Source organism: Acromyrmex echinatior, chromosome 17 (assembly GCF_024713525.1).
Source record: "Acromyrmex echinatior isolate Ae372 chromosome 17, ASM2471352v2, whole genome shotgun sequence".
NCBI lineage: Eukaryota > Metazoa > Arthropoda > Insecta > Hymenoptera > Formicidae > Acromyrmex > Acromyrmex echinatior.
Window position 1 is genome coordinate 2017255 of NC_141868.1, and position 27962 is coordinate 2045216.

Genomic DNA, 27962 nt, shown 5'->3' on the forward strand with positions numbered 1-27962 from the left:
ACATTTGATTGGGTACTTGGGGTTGCTTCTTGGAGGCCGAGGTCTTCGCATCCTCACATCCTCGAAGTCATGAGTACTTAAGGATCTTGCGATTCCCAGGTCCACGAATATGCGAAAAATGGCAGATTCCCAAGTTCCTCTCTCTTCGAATTTTAAATTTTTTTAACATTTGCATTCTCGTTATCATGTAAAATATACAATTATTACATTTAAATCCTGACTAGAGTAATATTTGTCGCAGTAAGTTCTTTAAGGTGTTTTAAAATATTTATTAGTATCATTATTGAATCAATTTAATTTGTGATATTGTTATTTTAGCTTCAATTTACGTTTGCGTAATTGATTCCAAGTTTGACAGTAATTGACGTGCAGTTTATATAATTAGAGTAAGATATATATTTCAACTTTATATATATAAATATTATTAGGCACTAAAATCTCTAGACTCAACCGTGGCTCTTCTCCTATTCATATGGCGATTTAATTTATTATTGTTAAAATTATTAAATTCAACTATAACGGATAATTGAAACAGGAGTCAATCAAATCGTCAAGACTTAGCGAATCGTGAAAATTTAGCGAATTAACTTATACGTTATCTCATTAAATTGAAAACACACGTAACAATGTTACCGCCACGGGTGTGTTTCGCATTCCGAGACGTTGCAACCGTTGCATCCGTATGCCAGGTCGGTCGGTCGGTTTGACGGGCCGACGGCTGTCAGATACGTCGCGATAATGTCGGGCCTAGAGGCCTCTCGATCGGATCTCGGTACGGAGAAACGATAGCCGCTAATGTACGTCGCGGTGAACAAGAGGAGCCACCCAGGGCGCACGATAGCAGGAAGACTCAAGTCTCCGTAGGCCTCCGCGCGGCAAAGTTCCGCTCCTCTCGTGACCGCGTCTCATGTCCGTCGCCTCGTATGTCTACTTAAAGCACGATACCAAAGCGCGACACCACGCCGGGAATATCTGTCGGGGCTGTCGGAGTCCATTGGCACGCGTAATATTAACGATCTCGCAAATCGTGCCGCACAACGACGATTACTGCCGCGCGAGAAAGACGTGGCGCGTCGCTCGACTCTGGAGACACTAAGAATCTTGGATGCCATTTACATTAACTAACCCACCATTTTTAATCAGTATAAAAATCTACGATATGTCATAGTCAGTATGAGTAGCCGATATGTAAAAGCAGCAATATACAAAGTATTTAAAAATATTTACAAAATTAGATATTAGAACACCTGACTTTTTTAACTCCTTTATGAATTATGAAATGAACATTTTAAAATTATGCTAAAATTGCAGTTGCAAATTTTATAAAATCGAAGGAAAGAAATTGAGTCTAATTGCAAAAAAAGTTAAATCTTCAATTCTCTATTGTTGCAAATGCAGTCATATCCGTTAGTTATATTTAATAAAAATGGCGGACACTTTGTTTCAAAATCAGTTAAAATTCTTTCTTCAATTACAATACCAATGCATTCTATTTTAATAAATAGAAACTGTATTTTTCTCATTCCATATTAAATACGTTTTGTTAACTAAAACAATGAATTTAATTTCAAAAAAAAAATATCTTATTGATACTTGAATGAGAAAAATTATACAAATTTCTTCGTTCTCGCAAAAAAAATTCAAATAAAGATGAGACATCGACTTTTGCCAATAAGCTATTCATATATGTATGATATATAATCGTTTTTCAAATAAGAAAATTGTAAACTACTGTTATTCTTGAAGAAGAAAGAGAACGTAAAATGATTAACGAACAACTGCATAATAATTAAATCATTAAAAAGATTTTCATGACAAAGAGAGAATCCGATACGTGCTTACGTGTGTCAATTTTAACAAAACACGCAGAATATTGAGAGCTGTCAAACCCAGGTCGCCGATATTGTTACGGAACAGGGCAACAGAAATATTTTATTGATATGTAAGCGTTACATCCCGCTGAAAATATTTGCTATAAATATTCAAGCGCGTTCCAATAATCGGCGGTAATTCCCAGACGTACGTCATATTCGCTGCAAATAGCATCGCAGTTTGCAACACCCGAAGCTGTCAATCAACAGGATGCTCCCGCCTCGAAATGCGAAAAGTCGTTTCTAGTATTCCCCCTCACACCCCTCTCCTTATTCCTGCCATGGATCAGGATCTGGACAGAAAAAAGGATCTACTTCTCTGAGATTGAAATAACATCCAGTAAACGTATCGATGCGTCGGGATCGTCTCGTAACTTCCAGGAGCAAGCGAAAAAAAGAAAGAAATAAAAGAGATGGAAAAGAGCGGGCGGGAGAGAGAGGGGTGAGCAGATTCGTAGACGGATTCGCCAATAGGAATTCCATACAATGCTAATTAAGGAAAGGGTTTATTCCCAGCCAAAGGGCACGAAAGGGAATTTGTAACACACGTGGGTCACAATAAGAGCGTTTATGGGATACAATATCCTGCATCCTGTGGAAGGCTTCTCGCGCGCTCCTTACCCCTTTTACCCGTGGCTTCTCCGCCCCTTACGTTCTCGTTGTCCCGTTTCCTCGGGACAATACAATTTCTTTTTTTTTTATCGACATAGAGAAGCGTAACGGATCTCGGTGACAAAGAAAGAGAGAAGCAGATTGCTCTCTCGCACTTTCTCAATCGATTTCCGCGACGATTATCAGAAAATATTATTTCTGCATAATCGATCGGGGGACCATGGCATCTGGTGAATAAATTCCGAGACAACGGGTTGTCATTGGCAAAAACGAATCGCGCGCGTGGTGTCGAATTACGATTCCCAAAGATATCTGGGAAGATCAGAACGAAAATGTTCGCATCAGCGTGAGAAAAGATATCTGACGTGTCGCGATTCTACTCGGAGTCATCATAAAAAACAACGTAGATTGTTACTTTTATTTAAAAGTCAAAAAAAATTCTAGCTCAAGTTCTAATTTATGATGTCTGAAAATTCAAAGAATCATGTTTCTAACTTCCTCACTGCACATACACTTTTCTATTTCTGATTTTGGAGCATTACTTTGCGCAATCGTCCAATATTTTTCACGCTGTAGAGGATAATCCCCACGAACTTTCTTTCATGGCGGACCTTCAAGATTTCCGAAAGAAAACGGCACTAATATGCCATTCGAGTGATTGTATACGAGCGAAAGGGAGGATTGTCTATTGCAGGCATCGACCTCCGTCGCGAGGGAGACGGGAAGAAAAACCACAAGAAATAAGGGTGTCGAAAGTCGTGGCTCTTCTTCTTCGTCCTGTACGAATACAAGTGTCAGGAACACGTGTCATCGAGATGCTCGAGCACTACTTTAAAGACGTCGTCAAAATTGCCTATCGATACATTCGTCTTATAAGCTTGCGCGAGTACTGCGGGTAGTGATATAACTTACTAATTCTAATAATAATTCTTTCTATTGCAGAAGTAAAATCAATGTAATATACAATGTGATCAATGCCATTTTCCTTCTTTGCCACAAACTCAATTTCATTTTTGCTTAATTTTAATCGCTGAAAGGATAATTCTTGCATAATTCCATGGATTCGCTTATTACATTAAAAAAAAATCATCTTTATGCTCAGCAAAAAAACTCATTGTCGACATACAAGTTCTTCTAACATTCGCAGTTTTCTTCCCCTTGATGGATACGCAGAAGACAAAGAAGGACAGGGACTACTACGGATTTAAGTATCGGCGCAAACAACATTTTAATTTAAATCCCTGCGCGCGCCGCCATTGTGGAAATCGGCGCGCGGATATGTAAATAGACCATCTCGACCACATCGGATAATTATCCGTTTTTCCGGACGAGATCTGTTTGTCGGGCACTTCTGCAACCCCAACTCCCATCGCATTTCCCAATCCCCACCCCCTATTCCATTTTATCGGGGCGGTGATCACTTTTATTCTGGATTGGTTCAGCGAGATTCCATGATAGCATTGATTAAGATATCCAACGACATCGACATCATCGCCGCTTCTTTGATATCGTTGATTTATTTTCCCTCGCGACACCCCGCGTCGATTGTTCGGCATCCTCTTCGCGGCTTCGACGTGAATTTACATTCGAGATTGATGTGAAGCCAAGAAGACGGAGGCCAAGAAAAAGAAGACCCGCCACCCTTGAGAATGATGCTGACGTAAATCGGCTAAGCTCGACGTTTAATTTACTCTCGACAGGAGTATATCGACGATTACTGCGCGAATTGAGGATCGTCTTGAGAGAAGGATGGAGAGGAAAGAGGAATCCATCGCGAACAATATGCGAATTTCTCGTTACCGAATAGAGCCGATCTCGTTCGCAATCATGGTATTTTCAACGCAATCAAAGAAACACGAAGATATTGCGTGAGGGATGTTTTAAAAAAACATTAGTAAATCAGTATCGAATAATCATGTTTGCCAGATCTGATTCGGCACTGCAAGAAAAATTTTCTAAATTGCTTTTCTTTTAAAGTTTAATATACTTATCATGAAAGTAACATGCCTTACATTTAACTCCATGCAATAAAATCGTAAAAACTTTTTTCATTTATAGCACAATAAAAATTATAAATATATTTTTATGTTTGATGAGCATTCAAACGTGAAATTTTTATTTACAACATTACAGATCTCAATAAAATTTGAAAATCACTAGAATTGTTAGAATTTTGTTTTTTCAATTTTATTAATCTTATTGTTATAATTGTTTTTATATTATTGTTATTTCAACGCGCAGAGCTCGCAAATATTCGGTCTGCACTTTACCTACATAAACTTTTATCGCGGCAATCATTACAATTCGGCGGTGAATCGCAAATTGGCAGTTCATTCTGCATCACGCGTGTATATATGAAATGGCATTTTCGCTGCGAAATCAAAAACCGATTGAACGGATTCGTGGGTATTGCGAATCGTAAATCGATTAGCAAAAGGATCGGATGTAAAAGCAAATTGGGAGGCTTGTTTACTACGATTCACCAAACCAGATATTTAGCGTGGGTGTAACGGTGTAATGGCGTGTAACGAAAACAGCAGCGATATCACTGGCAGATACAATGTTTCACACGCAGTGTAGCGATTGCATAAAATGCATCACACAATGCAAAATCGCGATGCAATGCAAATATTTCAAAATATAAATTTTAAAAAATCTGAACGTTGAGATAAATGTTATTTAATTTTACTATACGCGTGAAATCTATTTTTTTATATTTACACACTTCCCTTTTTCTCTTTTCATAAATTACTTGTTTGAAATATCAACCTGACATTCAAATGCTGACAAAACAAGGTATATGTATGGAATATAAATAACATATACCACATATATATGAATGATATATACCACATATGTACCACATATGTACTACAGAATATTCGGCAGAAACGCATTTGTATAAGCACCTACATGTCACCAATTATACATTATCCCCGAAAAGTAGCCCTATCCCAAGGGGACATGTCCTTTAATAAGCTGTTCGTTCACGCCGAGATCTATATTTTCAATTTCTATTAATGCTTGTCAATGTGCGAATTGATATCAATGACCTACATAACAAATTTATTCATAGATTCTTGAAAAAAGTAGTATCTGAAAAAAGTGACCTGTCGATTCATTACACTTGCACAAGTTTCCAAAATATATATTATTATAAGGACACACTTTACTATTTACTACCTAAAGGTATTTAAATTTAATAAAGCTACCTACAGCTAACCTAGCCTAGAACCCCTTCTACACACTTTTTTTCTATATAGAAAAAATATATACAGGTAGGTTAGCTGTAGGTAACCAAATTTAGATATCTTTAGGTAGTTAAATATAGTAAAGTGTATATAAAAGTGTCCTATATACACACTCGTGTCCCTAGGACCCCATTCATATTTGTACTAAAACTTCCGTAAAAAATGGATACATATTTCAATTAATTTTTTTTTCAATTGAGAATTGATTAAGGATCAAGTCCATAAAAGTCAATAAAATGAAGAAGCTTCGAGATATATAGGTTCAAAAAAAAAAAGAAAGTTCAGAAACACGAAAAAAAATCTCGATTTAGCAAATTGCACTGGAATTTCTGGGATTCCAGTATGTATCTTTAGGGTTAATGCCTGAAACTTGTTTTATTTCCGTAAACACGATTCTAATATACTACGTTGAGATGAATGTCTTTATGAAAAAACTTGTTTTTAATCGCTCTACAAGAAAAATGTTCTTACAAGTAGACATCTGTTCCTTTAGCTCTTTTGTAGTAGTTACTTTAATGTAATAAACATATTCATAAAATTTTATGAAAAGTACATTAAATTTTATAAAATTTCATAAAAAATATATTAAATTTAATGTAACGTCATGGAATTAAATTCAAATTGTGTAACTTAAAAGTATATTAAATTTCATGAAATTTTTAATAGTGTAAAAGTTAACAAAATTTAAGATTTCTAATGGTATATATTATAATTGAAACATTCATAATTGAAACATGACTTTAAAATTCCAATTAAGTGTGTGTATGTTATTATTCTATCTTCCCTGTAATTATATATAATAAAGAATGTACACAATTTGAAATAAAAAATATGAGATACTACGTCAAATTAAGATCATAAATAAATGATATGCAACAGATTCTTTGAAAGAGATTTTTATTTGCTACAAATGATTTGCGATCTTTCAAGTTATCGTAACATAATTTACAATATCGTTTAGCGACTATGCTTAAAAAGATGATATGTATGATATTTAAATGGCAGATGGCGTCGCAAGATTGACTGCCATGATAGAAAGAATGTCTTTATCATCGTGATCCCAACGATGTTATTCGCTTCGGAAACCATTGAGATGATGGAAATTAACGAGTCAATCGCGATTCCTTCGACACCGCTGCAAAACACGCCTACCAATAAATAATGTTTTATTACTTAACATGCTACCAATCGCTAGCTCCTGCAGGCATATTAAATTAAATCGGTGATCAAAAATTGCTCCGGTCGCCACGCCTCGCTTCCCCATAATATTAGCTGCTAAAAACTGGTTCACACAACGCTATTGCGTCATTCATCATTTATTTATTCCTCTCTAAGTGAGATTTAAAAAAAAGAATGACTGTTTTTGTATTAATTTATTATATGTCATACGTAAATAAAATAATCAATTAAAAATTTTATTTTATTTGCGGTTCAATCATGATTTGTTATAGAAAATTTAAAAAACAATTTAATTCAGCAATGTCCTAAATTACATGTCCAAGTTGTTAGAAACGATAAAAACCTTATCGACGAAGCGTTCTACAAAAGAACATCTTATGATCCAGGGTTTAATATGCGAATCGTAATTTCTGGCAGCTAATAAATCGAGTATCACGCCCAGACCGTGGCTGATTCGGATGTTAATGCGAAGGGTGCGACCTAATATATAGTGGATAGCAATAATAAGCATCGTCGACGTGGGTTTCGATGTCAATGGTACCGATTTTGCTCGCGACCGAGGAGCGTTCGATTGTCAGCGGGTCGCTTTGAATTTCATAAGCTAACAGTTAATGTAAGGCTGTTACATCAACGGACGCCAATGAATAAACGTATATAACTCCTTGCTTTTGAAAATTATTCATTTAGACTTTTAACGCATTTAGAATTATGATTGTTAATACACTGAAAAATTCATTTGATCGAATCAAACAAAATTTTTTGGAGTTGAACGATTTTGTTAATTATATTATGATGTATTTGAATTGATAAAAAAGTATGATATCAGAAATAAGTAAAATGTTATGTTTAATAATAACATTTTTAGTTAATGGATTTGTTCGTATCAATTGTAAATTTCATAGTAATGATGACAAACGCATTTATTTCACTGTCATTCAAATAAGTATATTTATTGTTGAGCGCGTTAAGTATTACGGAACACCACTACTGGGACGCAGCTACTGTGTCCGATGAATACACCTAATATTCGAATAATATTATAGATAAATAAAAAATGAATGAAAATGCCCATTCAAATATACTCCTTTTTTATTCGTCAAGAAACGAATAAATATTTTTTAATTCCATTTGAATGAATATTTTTTAAATATGATTACGAATATTTTCATTTTCGCATTTACTTCTACTCTGTATTATCTGCACTCCGTCCTTATTGGACATGGGCATTCACATGCAATTTGCCATTCTCTTTTTTTGAGACTCTCTCATAGTGATGCCAGATGGCAGACTAATAATGCGGTATAGTATAATTAAACAAATGAAGGATAAAAATGATATGTCATCTCAAATAAAAATTTGTTATATAAAATTATATGTTATCTCAAATAAAGACTTATATAAAATTATGTCATATCAAATAGATTATACTTATAAATAAACAATGTATTGCTTTCTAAAATATTTTTTTTAATTTTTAATTTTCCTTATCAAATCTAAATATTTTTTTTTTACTATGACAAAAATTTTTTTTTTTACTTAAAATCGTTAAAATGGTTACAGTTAAAGAATAATGATTACTTAATAGAGCTTTCTTTTTCAGTTTATATTTTGTTGGAATACTTAAATGAATATGAATACTCGTTAAATAATCATAGTTTTTTCGTAAATAAATATTTTCGAAAACCCAAAATTTTGAATGAATATATGATTACATTTTTTTAACGTGAAAATTTTGAATAAATACAATTTGTAGCTCAATTTTTATATTTGTCGAGCACACAACACACAGCTAAATATTCTTTCCTAAGAAAAATACGATGCTCATTATAAATACTACATCCGCGTAAGACTCGATAACGTTGAGACACCTTCTCTCTTATATCAAATATCAATATCTCATCAGCATTGAATTTCTATCGAGCCATTTATATTCTATCTCGAAAATTCTTCAGAAGTCTTATATTTTAATCAATTTTAATTAGATATAGAATAAATAAAAAAATTTAATAATATTTGCATACAAGTTTGGTTTAAAGAATAAAATTGAAATAAAATGTTAACCAAAAATTTAGTTTCACACAATTAACAATTTTGTTCACTGAATTGAATTTTTATGTTAATATTATCAAATTTTTCAACCAAATTATTTTGTTACATCAATTGAAGAATTGTTTGCCCATATCCAAACAAAAGATTTAGTTGATTCAATCAAAATGGAGCAAAAGAAATTACGTTAATTTACTATGAAATTCAATCTGTCTAGAAAATTCGAATAAATTTTTTTTTAATAATCAAATTACCACAATCTGAGATGATTGTAGTAAGACTACATAAAAGAAGATATTTTTCGATTTTTAATTTATAGGAAACCCGGAAATCTATCGAAAAATAATGGCTTATAATTTTTTAATTATGTCTTGCTAAGAAGATTCTGTCTTCTGATGTTGAAAAATGTAAAAAAGAGAAAGTGCAAATTTTTAAAGAAGAATAATAGACAAATGATCCACATCATTAACTCATTTCTTTAATGATAGCATAATGATTGACGCCAGATTTTCCGACGATGTTAGGACAGAATAAGGAGGTCCCATAACAAAATCGGCGAGAAATTGGCGCGGCACGAGCGATTTGACACCGTCTATTCGTCCAATTGGCGTAGCGTATGCCATTTTGACGTCGTACTCATGGGGAACCGGGTCCCACTGTCATGCAAAACCGCGACACGAATCTCGAATCCCGATACGATTGCCATTCGCACTAGCGGCGTTCCTGAGGGGAGTGCCGTCATAAGAGAGCCGGATTCGAGAAATCGAATCGGGCCGAATCGATGTTTCCACCCGGCGCAATACAACGGTTCCGTTGTCAACGCGGATGAAACGACAATATATATTTTCTGTTTTCTTTTTCTTTTTTCACAATTCGTTCTCACATCTCTCGTACGACAACAGCTGCGATTTTCAAGCGGTCCACTGAATTTCCGTCTATTTTTCGAACTAAATCGGCGAGTTAAATCAGCGAAAAATAATTAATCAGCTTAAGTTTCGGAAAAATTACGAATATGTTATTTTCTTTTAAAGCAACTTTGTTGAATAGCAATATTTATAAAATGTTACAGAGATTACATCTGATCTTATAAATCATAACGGATATCACAATTTAATAAATTTATATTTCCGACTAAATCGGAGTTCTTGAAATTCTTAATATACATGGAATAAATTCAATCTTCCATTAATCGGATGTAATAATGAATATATTACATATAGGTGCACTAAATATGCAATCTTTAATGAAAATATTTTTCTAACCAAAATTATTCTTAAAATTACAAATTTTTTTATGGATAATTTGAGATAAGATGCCATAAGAGGGAAAATGCCACTTTGTTTATAATTTTTTTGTAGAACGTGCATTGGCCATACCAACTGTGCACAAGCGTGTGATAAATAATTGCGCAGTTATTGGCAGAACTGCACATGTTCATGCCAAAGTCAATTAGTAAAGATTATACAAAATACGAAAAGACAGGTCGTGAACATACTCTTTGTAATAATTAGTGGCTAATAGTTAAGATCTGTATTTCGATGCTTATTGTAAAACCGGGCAAATGATATATACGATTTTAATCAGTATTCCCTGGAAGTCATATGGATATAGATTATAATTTGTAATATTCTTATATGTGCAAAATTTGCAATTGAATATTCCTCTTACACTTGGGGATAAGATTGTAGAATATCGGGTGTTCAGAGAATCACAACACACGAGATTATATTTCCACCGAAACGCTGTTTTTTATTTTTCGTACAAGTATATTTAACTGACTGGCCAGCGCGCAATCATGGCGGTGAATCTCGACGACCGCGACGCCATCGGCAATCGCCTGAACTATATTAAGAAAACCTTTCGTCATCTACATCCTTCCTCGTCACCCTCCCCCTTTTTAAATTTATTAATTCCATCCATAACGTTGAGGCGAAATCACAGACTTTTATGTATACTATCTAGAGAAATGATAATGGAATCGACGTCGATATTGATTTCATTGTCATTTCTCACTAGATACTAGACTGCTAATGCCTAGTTGTCACTAGACGCGATGGGCGATGAACGATGAGCAATATCCAATAAAAGCTGTTCTTTTTCTTATGTGACGACATAAAACAAAGCTCTGATTGGATATCGCTCGTCGCTCGTCGCTTATCGCGTCCAGTGTGCAGTAGGCTCCTTAAGACAAGCTTATGTAAAATGGATAGTAACCGAAATTGTATAGGTCTGCGCATGCGTTACGAATATACCTAAGAAATGCAGAATGGCTGTGTTTTGCATTAACTGTTCACGTGCTAGATGTATAACCTTATGAAAATGGTGATCTCATAGCAAAAAATATTGTTTCTTTTGGAAGAGAAAGTGGTGTGAACTCATAGCGAAAAATTTTGTTTCTTTTGGAAGAGAAAGAATTCAAGTAAAAAGGTAAAGATATTAGAAAGACAATTGAATATTAATAAACGTGCATAAAAGATGCGATCTTATTCAATTTCTTATAACTTAGAATAATTTATAATAGCTGAATTATGAAAATAAGTATTTGGTGGTTTTAATACTTTTAAATAGGTTAATCTGTCAAAATAACTCATGTGTGCAGATATACGTCACGCAGTCACGCGGAGCGATTCTTGTGACGTGCATATAAGGCTGGCTTTTCTTGACGCTACAACGCTACCAATTTTGATGTAACATTAGGTTGAATTTTCATTTGATACTTCGACGCTCATTTTCAGCGTCAGATCACGTGATTAGAATTAACGCTTGATATTCAATTTTGACTATATGATCTGTTTTGACACTGAAAATTCAACCTAATGTTACATCAAAATTGAGGGCCATTTTTTTCAAACAAGTTAGCAATCTAGTAATATGTATAGAAGTCTGTGTGTCGGTGCTCCTGCGTTGGTTCGTGTAACGCAATTCCGGTTGCTAAGATAGGGCTTGTTCTTCCTCAGCGTGGTTCTTCACATCTACAAAAGTTTCAGAGCTCTCCGAGTCATCTTCGGTTTGTTGTTGAATGTCTTCTCGCCATTGCAGAATGATTGTAGGTTCAATCTTGGTATCGAACGTTTCTGAGAAACCAAATGCATCGGAATGAGAGAAGCAACCAGAGCTTCATCAGGCGTAACCTCAAGTTCATGACCGAATATCTACAATTGAATCATATGACAGAGATTATTTCGGACTCCACAAGCTCTGAAGCAATATTCATGTAGTGGTATTCACATAGTGGTCAAAGTAGACAATACTACAACAAAGGTAAGACGAGTGATATTCGATGCGTCACGTAAAAGTTTCGAAAATCTCATTAAATAACTGTCTTCAAGTAGGCCCTAGGACATAGAATAACCTATTTAACATTATTTTACGATTGTGGTCAATGTAGCTGAGGCTTATCATGATCTGCAGCACATCTTATGGAGAGAGAATCTCAACGAACCTACTTGTATCTTCACTCTCAACAACAACAGTCACTTATGGTATGGCAAATTCATTCTTCTTCGCAATTCATTGTCCACACAAAGCAGCTCTCCAAAATCAAGGTAAGTATCCAGAGACTAATAAAGCAATATTAAGAGATTTTTATTAGATGATTATTGGACTACATATCTGAGGTATACCCTGGAATCAACAGTCTGCATAGTTAACATATTTATCAAGCAAGATGTTATCAAACAACCATTAGCTAAGATTGTAATGTAATTAAATAATGTATTAAATAATGTATTTTACCTATAGAGAAGAGTACCGATATCTAAATGCAAATAGAAATAATAAGTGCAATGTTGAGCATTTAAAAAATCAAAATCAATATTATTTTACATATATATGCTGTTACCTAATATGATTAAGTATTAACATTAACAGTATTAACATTTTAATTTTGTATTAAATATAGAATTATTACATTAACTCAATGTACAGCTTAAACTTCCCAAGGGGGGCAGGATGTTTAGTTTACAAGAAGTGTGGTGATTATTTTGTGTGTTCAATGTAGTTATGTTATATTAAAAGATAATATCTCGAAGCGATAGCGGCGCCACGTCAGTGAACGAAGTTGGCTGCCCTATATATTGCAAGTAGCAGTTCTTCTAACGAAACTAACGAGTGTAACCGCATGTGAGGTGGCAATGAATATATTTCCTTCGAGAATAAGTGTCTGGTTTCCTTCACTATGCAATAAATTCTTTGCTACGTAACAATTAGCATTAAATAAGTTAAGCATTTTAGAATGAGAAAGATTGAACAGGAAGATGAATTGGCTGGATTACGATATAATAACGAGAACATTAATAATATTGAGAATCTTAATTATTATTGGGCATAGCCTAATACATTGACAAAGACTAACGAAGTGGAAATAGTCACAAAAAAAGGGTTTACCTTCCAAAGTTCAATGGATAAACTTTCTTCCGATATAATTAATATAAATATACGAGCGACTGATTACAAGAATATTAATTACAATATAATATCACAAAACACAAATGTAATTAGTTCGTAAACCTGAGTGATACCTTCATTCCAGCTGAAGATCAATCCTTATTACAATTAGGCGAGAGCTTTTGCTTATCGATGTATGATATCAGGATAACCCACTATGGAGTTTATTAAGAACTTGGAAAATAATTTTCAGAAGATCAAAGATTCGGCTACTAATGAACTAAGAAATAAAATGATTCCGATGATGTTAAAAAACATCAATATAAGAAAAACGGTGAAAAAAATTGTTATAAAATTCTATGTATTTGATAACTATAATAGAAATTTTGTTGGAGATAATCTGAACATTCTTTTCACTCAGGAAAGGGGAACGTAGTGGTTGCCATGTATAAAATTGAGTATGTGTATGTTAATAGAGACGATACTTAGATGGAGATGGTACTTAGTGACACGGATACATACATATAGATACTACGAAATCCAGTGATTAAAATTATTATAGATCTAAGGAAAATATTTAGAAGATGAAAGGATGATTGAGATGACTCTGAGATGATTAGTGAGAGCAATTACAAAGTCTTGAATAATCTTAATCCAATATTACCACGTGTGTATGCGGTCCCTAAAATTCATAAGAGTGGTTCACCGTTGCGTATTATAATTTTGTCAATAGGGAGCCCATTACATAACTTGGCGAAATTTTTGTATAATATTTTAACAAAAAGTTTAAAGCCGTCCAACAACACTGATCGAAACAGTTTCCAGTTGATCCGCATTTGTAGCAGATTTCGGATAGTGATAAACTCTTCTCGCTGGATATGGTTTTTCTGTTCACGAATGTGTCAGTGAATTTGATGATTGACGATTTCAATAATAGATGGTATCTTATCCAAGACAATACTAGAAAGCCTATAATCAGAATAGCGCCATACATATGGAGAGATGTCGCCATGTTTTAGTGAAATTCTGCGAGAGAGAAAGAGATATACGGTCTCAGTCTATCCAACAGATTTTAGTTTTAAGGTTAGGTGCAACAGCACACCATTAAAGGACATAGATACGTAAAGGTACATTGATAAAAATAAAGTTATCGAAATTATTTTAGAAATATGGTTGGATGTACAATATCATTTTGTAACAATTCATTAAAAAAAGGATATGTTATGAAAATAATTCCAAAAAACACAGAACGCCGAATGAATTGGTTAAAGAGTATAAATGGCAAATATAAAAATTGGACACCGTCAAAAAATTCATCTGTATGTGAGGTAAAGTAATTTATTCTTTATAAATAATGTATTTAAAATATTAAAAATGTAACATAAAATATACACAGATTAATTATAATATCTGAAGATACGATAATCTTGGCACTAAGTACAATATATGTATAGTCATCACATTGTTACGAATTTAATTTTTTCTCTTTTTGTCGTAATCTTTTCAATTATATATCATTGTATTGTGAGTCTAAATCAAATAATATGATAATTACGATATTTATAATATATAATATTTTATAAAATGGTACATACATATATAATATTTTTCTGAATTTTTGATTTCTTTTATATTATTACAGATGCATTTTGCTCCTAAAATGTGGGAACAGAGAATGGATAATAAACTAGCTCATTTAATAGTGTAAATAATGTGCAATAAATAACATTTTGTATAAAGTAATGTGCAATATTATAATACAAAATGTACAATATTGCAATAGTACAAAAATGAAATTTTATAATAAATAATATATGTAAAAGTTTTATTATTTTATATATAATATTACATATATTATTATTTTATATACAATATTTATTTATTATCATTTTTTAATTTGTCACAATTTTTGAGCATTTTTTAGCATGAATTCAAAATTTAAAAAATAATGCATTGAAAAAACTGGAGGGAATGGCTTAAACATGTTGGACCAATCACAAATGATACCCTTAGCGCCATTCTGATTATAGGCTCTCCAGACAATACGTGTTTGACTAAAGATTGACGCAATCAAATTAATGAATTCCACATTCCGTGCAAAAAATTTTGGTAAGATCATAAAATTTTACTGCATAAAAGTTATCCATTAAAATTAATATTTTCTGTTATTAATAAAAGTTTGATATGTGGAAGAGACAGAGTACTAGTTCTAAACTTAAAGAGAATAGTAAAATAATTTATTTCATGGTCCCATACGGCGGGTATATCGGAAAAAATGAAAAATTTCTTTGCGAGAAATAAGATGGTTCGTATGGCTTACAAGGAAATCAATAATTTTAGTAGATGCATAAAGGTCCACAAGGATAAACTTCCCTTGATGTCACACTCGAATGTTGTGTACAGAATTAATTGCAAAGATTGCAATGTCACGTATGTGGATCAGACGGACAAAACTTTAAAATCTTGCATTGGTGAACACAGAAACCATATTAATTGGAATACTACACAGCGATCGGTCATTACGGAACATCGTTTAGAATATTCTCATGAATTTAATTGAGACAACATACTCATCTTAGACGTGGAAAAAATATTGAATAAAAGATTCATCAGAAACTATTTTTATCAAACAACAAACTAATGCATTAAATTTACAGAATAATACGGATTTATTGGACAAAGTTTATAATAATATAATTATGTTTAAAACGACTTGCTCTATGTATTCTATATTTTATATGTTTGTATGTTTTGTATTGTTGAAGTCAGATGAGACTTGACGTTTGATATATGAACAGTTTTACAATGTTGCAGGGATCATGTAAGTATTGAAAATTTATTACTCTTATATTCTATTTTGTAACAACTCGATAAATTTATTCTATGGTATACCAGGAAGTGTGATGACATTTCGTTACATTACTATTCTTGGATGATTGCAATATTGTCAATAATTTTTGAGCATTGATAAGGATCCAAATCACGATCGAAACGTTTGTGTATTGATACCCAGTGTTTGCTCGAATATACATTAATTGATTGTATGGATTTAGAAGAACAACTACAAAGATGAATGCCTCCAAAGAAATAGATGAAGCTAAATGCCGTAAGTTTTTATTATTAATTATATTAATGAGTTACATTATTACGCATTGATAGACAATAATAATTTTTATCCTATAAAAGTACAATATATAATTGTGCAAAATAATATAAATAAAAGTAATTTCTTAATTTATATACATTTATAAGGATAAACTTTATTATGCATCAATGCGTTATATTGTTAAGCCTGACATTGCAACTAAAAAGTACGTTACATGTAAAATTATATTAAGTGGGTTATGACATCACAAGTGAGAATTATCTGAGAATCAGTGTAAATGGAAAGCAACTGTTGACATGTTTTACACGATCATATTTAGCTTTTTACAATGTAGATCAATATAACACTGTGTCATAGTTGAAACACTTTGTGTAATAGGACATAGTGTTATACTGTGTCATCTATATATGCTGCTGAAAAATATCCAATATCCATGAGATGAATCGACCATTGAATAACCAACGGAGATTCTTCGTGACGAAAAGAATGAAAAATTGGCGTCGAACGGTCTGGTCATGGTTATGGAATGTGCGTTCTTTTCAAGCTGCGAGTTGTCCTATCCACTTGGTGGAACTCACCCAACCTCTTCAATGAAATCCAACACCTATCCTGCGTGTAGAATGCGCAGGTAGCTAGATCGGGGTAGATGAAGAGAAGAAAAAGAGAACGCGTAACATATGTGTAATATATCTGTATATTCTGAGCGTTCTACACTACTTATACGCGGCAGCAGGTGTTAAACCAAGTCCATAGAGCTAGCAAATGCCTTGGACACTTTAAAGAAAAAGCGCATGCTATTCGTCAACGAACAGAAAATGCCATCCCTTTAGATGAAAAAATCAGAAAATCTATTCTCGATTTTATCGCCTTATAATATAATACAAACGCGAGCTATTCCACAGACATTTTTATTGTGTTCTAAACGCATCTGTTCTAAATAAATATAGGTTTCATTTTCTATAATATGTATTATTTATGTGTTATGTTCTCTCAGTATTTGCATAGTTTTGTTTACGCATGCAAATTTTGGACAATGTAAACGATTTTAAAAACACTTCTTTAAAGACTATCATATACTCCATATTTTGGAATTAAGATTTTTATCAGAAATGATTTGAAGAGTTTATCAATAATTGTCACATGCAAAAGTTCTGTATACATTTATACCTATATACATATATTAATGTATTATATATCATAGTATATTAATATTTTATTAAGAAAAATTTCTTTCTTTTTGTTAGAGAGAGAAAACTATGAAAAGTTAATATTTAGATCTATAAATAAAAAAAAACATAATTAAAACCATGTAGAAATTCGTGTATTTCCGAACTTAAATATCTAGCTTACTTTAATTTTATTAGAGTTCATTGATCCATAGATTATCGTTTTCTAACGTTACCTTTACGTGCATATTTGCCAATCTGGGAGTAATAGCTTCTGCACACAAAAAGCGGCAACGCTTACCGTGCGGAGGAAGTTGTCACGATAGCCACTCAACGTCTCGCTTGCTCGGAAGTAATAGATATATAATTTCCATCGTGCGACAAAAGTTGAACTCAATCCAACTTTTGCCGCGCGGCGGAACTAGTATTACATCATTTGTAGAAGTTTTACAAAGTGAAGCCGACTTAAGAACATAGAATTATTGACTAGTGCGACAACTTTCGCCACGCGGTAAGCGTTGCCGCATCTATGTGCAGGAGCCATAAGAATAGTTAGTATCGGCGCAAATCTACCGAACGATCTGGTCCGACTTAAATCCCCCAGAAATAAACGGATTATTCTCTCTCTCTCTCTCTCTCTCTCTCTCTCTCTCTCTCTCTCTCTCTCTCTCTCTCTTCGATCTGTCGCATCTGTCGGGATAATAAAAAAAGTAAAAAACATAGATGTGCTCGGGAAACGCCTCGTTCAGTCGTATTTGTACGACAGTGGGCGGCTCTCGCATACTTGCAACAATGCGATCGGATTATCTACCATTATATATACGAATCGTTTATATCAAATATATAGGGTGATACGTAACTATGTGCTTATAAGTCGTAACTAGAAACAGAGAAAACAAGGTTTCCTGTTTCTATGTGTTATAACCTGAATCATGTGAAATAAATATGAAATAGCAAATCTATGACAAAGATGATAAAAAGAAAATAAAAAGAAAGGAAAATGGCAAGAAAAAAAGAAAGTAAATTATGTTTATTTCAAAATTATTTCTATTAATTAAGATAAGAAATACGCTACACAAAGAAAATATTTTCATAAAAATTTTTCTCATTTAATCATTTACTGATAGATACACTCTAAATCTATATTTACTTCCGGCCCTCCGTGTATGAGCCTACATGAGTACGTGTAATCGTCCATAAGGACGAACCCGCCCTACAAAGGGGAAGTTATTCTCTCGTAGATTTCGTATCTGTCTCGATCCTCGCGGAAAAGCGTGCAACGATCCGACAAAGTCCTCCTTTTCACTCTTTGTGGCTCTTTATGATTGCCGCCCGGATTTGGTCCCTGCATGCACTCACGTAATCTTATTTACTAGGATCCATACGGAAATGGGGGTATCTAACTCCATGGGAACGCTAATTTCACTGCATTGACAATCCGAGCAATTTTTTTGGACATCCAACTGCTAATCTGTTTCCAAAGTAACTTATAATGAATTTTTTTTAATGTCTTTTAAGTCATGATTGATTAAAAATTAAAACGCAGTTAGAAAAACTGTACATTAAAATTATATTGAAGTTTTACTTCAGTATAATTTTAAATCAGAATTTGGTTTAATTCAGATATAATTTTCAATATTTGATAGAACTTTGAAGAAACAAAATTATTTCTAACAAGGATTACATAAATCATATACATTTCATTCTTAATAAATTGAAAAGTATATAGTTCATCCTCTCTTTAACAACGCTTCTACTAAGAATGACATAACCATAATCGTTTCACTTCTAAAATGAAGTCACATTCTTTCTTGACAAAATCAGCGAAGTATCGATAGCTCTGCAACGGACGTCTCTTGTCACAATCGCTTTCTCGAGTAAATGCTCGAGAAGAGTCTGCTCGCCCCTCGCATCGGCGGCATCAAATTACGATAGCCCCGTTTCTACGGATAAAGGCCAAGACAACGTACATATATCCACGCCTGGCCTTTTCCAATCCTCCTAATCTAGAAGATGGCCGGATAACGTCAGTCAATTGGCGATCGACTCGGACTGACTCCCTTTCTTTCCTCCAGTCTCCTCTCTATTGTGGGAAAATGTATCAGATGATTGTATATCAGTTCGTCCATTGTGTCTTGCTAAATGAGTCTTCGAGTTCTACGTAGCTCTCGATATTCGATAGCTCGATTTTATTTGAGAAATATTTTTAAAAATACGGAAGGAATTTCTTCCTAGCTTACACAAAGTCTTTGAATGTTTTAAGAAAAATATAACAAATTTGTTCAAATTACTCAATACATAAAAAATACTTAAGAATGATCATTTCTATTTGTATAAAAAAATGTGTACGATAATTTTTCGCAAAGATATCAAAGGTATTTTTTATTATAAAATTTTATTGTGTACACATTTTTTTCAAAAAGAATTTTAAAGCTTAGAAAGCCTACTTTAAGATTCTTTCATATTAAATTTTGTTTGCTACTGTTTTATTGAACAGTAGCGCTTTAAAGTAAGACAAAAATATTACAAAGATGTCATTTTTCAATTTTATGTAACTTAAGAACAAAAGATTCAAATGCAGATTTAAAGCCCCATCTTTACACTTTAAAATGTGTAGTCGAAAATGCCAAAATATTTAACTTTTCGTAAAATGCGAAAAAATTTAAGTGCTTAATACTTTTGCACATGTTTGTAAATGACGTAATCGTTTTTATTATTTTCCGGCTTTCAATTCAAACAATTCTACAAAGTACTGTTGAATCGAAGCTGCTGTGTAATATACTCTTCGGTTTCTTTGAAATAAACAGCGCACGTCATTGCAGCAAAATATCGTGACATCACGAAAGGCAAACCGAAAGTTCGGCTGGGCACCGGAAAACGCGAGGATTTCTCCGCACCAATGCGTCAACTTCTCGCAAAACGCGATTTATTTGCCCGAGCTAAAAGCTTAGAGAGTCCTGCCGCCTATTGCACGTTAGGAATACCAACCGCCGGTATATTCCTATATTCGCGTATGTATTTCTTATATTCTCATCTATCAACTTCACGAACAAGCGTCATCCGATGGTAGTCGTCGGACATGAATGTCGAAGATATCGCGCCCATCGTGCGTCGCACGCTTTGTCACTATTTGTTACCCCAAATTATGAGATTCGTCACGTCACAAAAATGCATGGAATAAAACCAGCATTTCATAATAAATTTTCTCAAGTCTCACAAAAGTTTTCATAAGATATGTATGTGACGTTTGGCACCTCATCTTTTGGCACCGCAAATTTTGATAAGAGTTCCATTGACACTCACAATATAGAACTATAAAATTTCATAGTTTTCAATTGATTTTTTGAATGTTGCGGTGTCACCGGAAGTTAGCACCGCAAATTTTCAAGTGTTATTTTTTTTAACTAAATCAATAGAATTATTTATAAAACCTATCAGGAACTATAGAACTATTGCGGGTGCCAATGGAACTCTTAACTTGCGGTGCCAAAAAATGAAGTGCCAACTTCACACACGTTCATAAGATTTGTTCTCGCGGTGCCGACAAACAAAAGCCTATCAAAGAGGATCACCCGATTCTTCCCTGAAACATCCTGTCGGTGGGATCTGAACGCATGAATGCGCGATAAAAGAGGCATTATCCGGGCAGGTGTATCCTACATTCTTGTCAGGCGAACATGCACGAATCGAGAAAGAAATCTCGGATAAGCTGAATTCGGTACTTGCGCAGGATCAGAATCCCCTTCGCTCTTTACCTTATCGGACGACTATCAGTCACCGATACATGTATGTACACCCTAGAGACGCGTCCTTGTGATGTGGTCCGGCAAGGGTCCGTTTCAATTCCTTCGCGAAATTAAGCCTATTTCTGCCGGAAGCCTCTTTTATAGAATATCTGATTTTTCTTATCTATTCAACGCTTATTGATTCCTGCAACATTTCGTAGTCATCCTTCACCCTTGAATTCGAACGATTTTAGATATAAGACACGTATTTAACTATCACACCTAACGCTGTCTTTTTGCATAGATATTTTTCATGACTGATTAGATGTATTTCGTATTTTTTAATTTATCCAAATATATTTCACAATTAAAAACAAGGGCGAAGAATTATTCTGGGGGGGAGGGGAGGGCGGTATAACGAAATATAAATTACTTATTATTAATGTTATTTTTAAATTATTTTTATTACTTTATCGTTTTATTATATTTATTATTATTATTATTATTATTATTATTATTATTATCATGATCATAAAATATTATATACAATATTGTAAATTATACATATTTGACATTTAGTATTTTATTAGCCATATTAACGTAATATGAAATGTAATTTAAAATTTTGTTATATAATAAATTCTAACTTTCTGTTTTTTTCTAACTTTCTGTTTGAAGAACTCTGGAGGAGAGGGTGAGGGAGATGGTCGCTTGTATCCGCCACTGATACAAGCTGATTAAAGAAATGTTTTTTTCCGTGTAATGACCAATTAAATGATTCTTCATAAAATACACGAACAAAGGCGGCACTTTCTTCCATTGCAGTGATTCGCTTTATGACAAAGATCTTTGTTTAGCTGCGGAACGCTCTCGGCGCAGTTTAACGAATAATCGTACAGAACAGGACCCTTTTGTAGGTGCAAATTCGTATGTAAGTAGGTGGTAGAACGGATCCTATCCCCATCCCTAGGACGCTTTTAAAGGGCTTACCGCGAGCATTAGCCCCAGCATTAGTCCCCCACCATCTCTCTCTGATCCCTGTTCAGTTTTGTTCCATCGCGGTACCTACACACCGCCGGTTCCGGGATTTGTCGCTCTACTGTTATTAATTATTTGCGGCTGGCTCGATCGGAACACAAATCATGGACACCTGTAGACCACGAACTGATGCACGGCCTGCTGCATCGCTCATAAAGCTGCAACAACAATGGTATTGGTTTGTACACTGCGCCAAGCCGCCACGCGTATAAATCGCGGATTATTAAATTGAAACAGTTTTTCCAAATAAGAGATGATAAAATGAATTAGCAAAGTTTTCTCTTAAAATTAAAAGAAATAAAATCAATTTAATTTAAAAATTCGAGATATAACTTAAAATATATATGCCAAATCAAATTGCCAAAATTTGAATAGTTTTATCCTCGAAAATATAATTACGATTCCAACATAGAATATTAAGATTTTCTGTTTTTAAAAATACAAAATGTTATGATTGAAAAATTGACAACTACAAATTTCTTACAATTTTATAGATATAGATATATAAAAATTTTATTCCTTAAATAAAAGAAATTGAATTAACTTATTATATTCAGCTTCAAGCCTATCAATCAATCATACCTAACCCAAAGATCTTCCTGGGAATGATCTCAGAACGTTAGGACATTTTTCAGAACGTCCCTTGGAGATTTGTGCTACATGAGATCGAATTAAGAAATTAGAAAAGCTTATTTAGTTATATGCTAGTTTCAACAACAGCTATTGTATTTACAATTTTTATGTAAAAGTATACTAATTAACAACGGGTGAGACGACGAACAACATAAAATCCCTTTATTATCCTTTTATTAAAAAAAGCAGCAGTAACAAGAAAGACAAATGATATATGTTTAAACAAGACATGATGCATAAAATTTTCATGAAACCTTTGTATAGCTATAGAAGAATAAAGATAACAGAAGTTATAGTCAGAAGAGAGAGAGAGAGAGAGAGAAAGAGAGAGAGAAAGGGAGATAAGAAAAGAGAAAAAGGATTGGGAAAAGGAGAAAAAGGAAGACATATTATGACTATGAAATTATTATTGAATCGAAAATCTGCAGTTTTTATGCATCAAATACATTCCATGTACAATATTTCATATCGCTAATTTTACTAATGTAAAAAGAGCAAAAAAAATCAGAATCGAAAAACACCAAAAGAGTGTAAGAGCTATATATATATATATATATATATATATATATATATATATACATTCTATATATATATATATATATATATACATATATATAGAATGTATATATATATATATATATATATATATATATATATATACGTATAATCTACAAATTTAACTTAAAATTGAAATAGAAATATAAGACGGAGAAGTGAAAATTTAAAAGATACAAGCAAATTGAGATAAATAAGTTACCTTTTTAATCTTTAACATGACTTTAGCATGACTGCGGCATGGAATGCCTCGCGCGTCTTAAAATCTAAATAAAACCTTATATAAATAACCTTATATAGTCATGCTGATTTTAAAGTGGATAAAAAGCTAGTCAACTTTAGGAAAAATAGAAAAATTGCGTTATCTTATGGAGATTACGTTAAATGAGGAATATCAAAGGTCGATAATAAAAAAAAGATTATTATTATCCATGATTTTTCAGAAAAAGTACGAATTTTACAGTATATTTCAGTGCCGCAGCGCGCCCGATTTATATAAATAACCTTATATAAATAATTATAATAATGTGAGATGTTGAATCGTTTCCCACATTTTAATTTATTTTTACTCATATTAATGTTTAACTCTCGGACAACGGACGTCATGATATTTGCATGCACGGCGCAGAGTCAAAAGTAATCCAAGAATAAAATTGTTTCAAAAAGCAGTTTTTTTATTATAATATGTAGTACATTATTTCAAATATATAGAAGGAGAAATAAAGATGTATTTTCATAGAAAAAATATCCATTCATTCATTTTCTTCACAATTGAAAAAAGTAAGCAACTCTCGCAAGACCCTGCGTCCGCCGGCGGAAGTTAATAGTAATAGAGGGTTAATAGTAATAGAAGGTTAATAGTAAGAAGGTTAATAATCTCTTTAAGTTAGGTTAAGTTATGTTAGGTTATGTTATAAATAAACAAAAGCTCAGACAAATTTTAAAATTTTAAAGACATCCTGAATCTAAATCGTCTCTTATCGTAAGTCTAAAAAATATTCTACATCAAGAGATATTCTATATTTGAAAAAATGGAGGAAAATTTTTTAATACTATTTAATATTTTAATATTATTAAATATTATTAATATTTTAAATTAAAATATTAATAATATTCGGCATTTAAGCATATTCAGCATTTAGGCTGTATGGGTTGGTGAAGTAAGAAACAGGAATCAAGCTAAAAATTGGCCAAAATGTGCAAATAAATCCCAGCACTGGATTAAAGAATATAATACAACTGTCATTTGTTTTTTCAACAATTCTCACTTGTTTGATAATTCAAACTACTTCTTATATCTTTTTAGCAAATATTTCATTACTAGTTATCATCTTTATTGGAATAAAAAAATATCGACTTGGGGATTTGTTCTCGGGTAACCGCAGGCGTCACTCTAATCGGGAGAAATTATCGCCTGTCAAGGCGTATCTCCTTCTCGCGCAGCTGAGATTTACACTCAAAGCGTTATTCAGTGGAGGATTCGCCCCGAGTGTAAATCTCGGCTGGGGTGAAGCACCCTCTGCCCCCGTCGGGGACCCTTCAAGCGGCCTCGAGGGTGGCGCGCTTCGGCCCCTCCCGAAAACAAAACATATTGTCCGAATTTAATTGTGGACGGGGTGCATTAGATATTCATACGCTGCGTGTTCGGCGACGCGTGCGACAATGCGCGAGGCCGGGGTATGTAGCACGCGCGTGTCTGGTCGCACCGAGGGAATAAATCTTCTACGGGATAAACAGCTCGCGCGCCCTTCATGTCCTTCTGGACTTCGAGCGACACTTCCGATTAATTAGTTTAGAGGTGAAGTTCAAGGCAAAGTGCCCTGGTATTAAAAAATAATATAATCCCAGATAATATTTATATTGCATAAATAAGATAAAAAACATCTTTTAGAGCTCTTATATTAGAAAGATATCTAAAAGACATTAGATATCTTATAATGTCTTATGACTTTTAGATATCTATGTAATATGCATGTTACTTGGAATGTAAGCTTACGCATACTAATTAACTTATTGTAAAGTTCGATCACCAAAGTTAACAAACAAGGAATAAATAAAAATAGAACCAGAGAATAAAGAAAAATTTCTGACATAAAAAACACATAAAAATATATGTCTTACTTTTCTAACTATCCCATGGAATTAATTGGTATAATCAGATTTTTCTAAAATAAATATTTAATAATTTGCGTATAACAATTAGTTACAAAATTGATTTTTGCAATTGCTTTTTATGTCAGAAGAATTTTTTCATGCTCTGGTCCAATTTCCAATTGTTTTTCTTTGCTTTTTAATTATGGGCGTTAATGAATAAAGTTAAAAAATTGAAATTGCATTACATGTGATTTAAACAATTGTAATATATTTCAATTGTAAATGTTCTACAAAGAAATTAGCATATAAATTTACATATAAAAAATGTAAATAAATAAGAACCACGAATTTATACATCATATTATATTATTATTTATACATCATATTATATTATTATTTATATATCATATTATTAACTTATGAATTAATAAAGCTAATTCAATTTTTTAATAGTATCTATATAAGAACCATTAGTATTATTAATTAGATTCGTGTACTCTATATGAAAAAAGAAAATGGAAAAGAAACATTGAACTGGAAAATCGACCACATTAGTGATGAAGCGATATCCAAACTCGATCATTCCCTTCGACGAAGTACCCTTATTGGTACTTGGGAATAAACAAGAGACAATCAATAAGCCATAAAGGATGGAATCAAGTGTCCACATGAAAAATATTGCTCCATAAATACGCTCGCAATCAATGCCACTTCGCGTTACGCCGTTATTATGCCTTTGCCATTTCGCAGGACAATTAATTCGGAATTGCATTTTTTATACCAGGGATAGCATGCAAAAAGAAAACTTGCGGTCTAAATGTATAAAAAACAGATTATTAAATATATGTATTAGGTGTTGGAATTAATTCGTAGCGTTTTACAAGTGGGAAGTACTTTCATTAATGTATTTTTTAATGCTCATATAAAATAAATAACATTCTTTCATTAAAAACGCTACGAATTAATTCCAACACCTAATATAAAAACAGTTTTGCTTCAGGAAGCAAAATTCATGCAGAACTATATTTATATTTTGAATATAGGAAAACAAATGCACATTTTGTTTCATGACCGATCAAAACGAAAGTAAATGATTAAAGTTTTGTACCGAGAATCCAAAATATAAATATACTGAAAAGAATTTTGTTTTCGTCTCTAGTTTGTCACAAGGCGCGCATCATTATATAGCTCGTCTGTCTGTACGCAGTGCGAGAAGTTGTCTGTAGTTGATCTTCGCGTATTATGTAAATTGTTGTAGATTTTTCTCGAATTTTCTCGATTTTTGTAAGAGTGTTTATGTTAAGCTACAATGTTGATCGGCATTGTCGTAATCACGATCAGTCGGCATTGGTCGGCGTTGATCAGCGTTGTTATCATCAATGGGCGTCTACCTTCAGATGTATGAGACATATAAGGTTACAGCATCTACATGTTTTTAATATCATTTTAATATCTGCAACGTTTCCATGTGAGATGATCAATTAACCATTTCTTGGAGTAAAGACGCAATCAGTTGGGACTAGCTGGATATTGCAACTGTGATTAAGCGCTTTCATCAAAACACTGCCGATAAACGTTGTTGATATAACAATTCAGTTAATTAATAATTAAAATAGCTTCGCAATAAAATTATTTTAGCATCGAAGTGAACTGCTGTCTCGTCAAATTTAAACAATTTAAATCTCATCGCTTATTACGAATTCATCTGTGTGCACTGAAGATGGCTAAAAATTTAGCCGAAACATGTATACAAATTAATTAAATATAAGAGACACAATGTAATAATATCACACACATGTATTTAACATACATAGTATAGTGTTATAATTCTTAATAGCCAAACTTATAATTATATTTTTTATATCACCGAATTACGATTAGCATTTGTTAAATAATTAAAAATTTGTGTAATATACTTCTTACTGGGAATATTGAAGAAATCACATCTTTGGGTCTTTAAGAGGACAAATATTAAGAGAGCAATACAGTTACACGTATTGCAAAAAATTAAATCGTACAAATTTTTTCCAAAAAGCATTTTAAAACTTATAAGTAAACTTATAACTATTCTAGGTAAGCTAGTTTTAAGTAGGTTTTCTATAGAAAACTATATAGGAAACTATGAGCGATCCACTTAACGCTACAAATGTTTCGAAGCTTTTGATTGATCAATCGGAAGAAAGAATTTTATTAATTAACCAATCAAAAAATGCTTTGAATCATTTGTAGCATCAAGATCTATATAATAAAACTACAGGAAATTATATAATAAAACTAACTGCATAGAAATTTCCCAAATC

At 32.9% G+C, this 27962-nt stretch overlaps 1 long non-coding RNA gene across 4 annotated transcripts; it reads left to right on the forward strand.

Annotated features, from left to right (window-relative positions):
- The first annotated feature begins 10690 nt into the window (after positions 1 to 10690).
- LOC147906825 (uncharacterized) lies at positions 10691 to 20653 on the forward strand. Of its 4 annotated transcripts, none has more exons than XR_015547970.1 (6): positions 10691 to 12220; positions 12348 to 14428; positions 14511 to 14673; positions 14988 to 16166; positions 16241 to 16451; positions 16830 to 20653. It is a non-coding gene; the product is annotated as an uncharacterized LOC147906825 (long non-coding RNA). The 4 variants fall into 4 exon arrangements; XR_015547971.1 differs by having other exon boundaries at positions 14988 to 15454; positions 15686 to 16451; XR_015547972.1 differs by having other exon boundaries at positions 12348 to 12504; positions 13491 to 14428; positions 14988 to 16451.
- The last annotated feature ends 7309 nt before the right edge of the window (positions 20654 to 27962 follow it).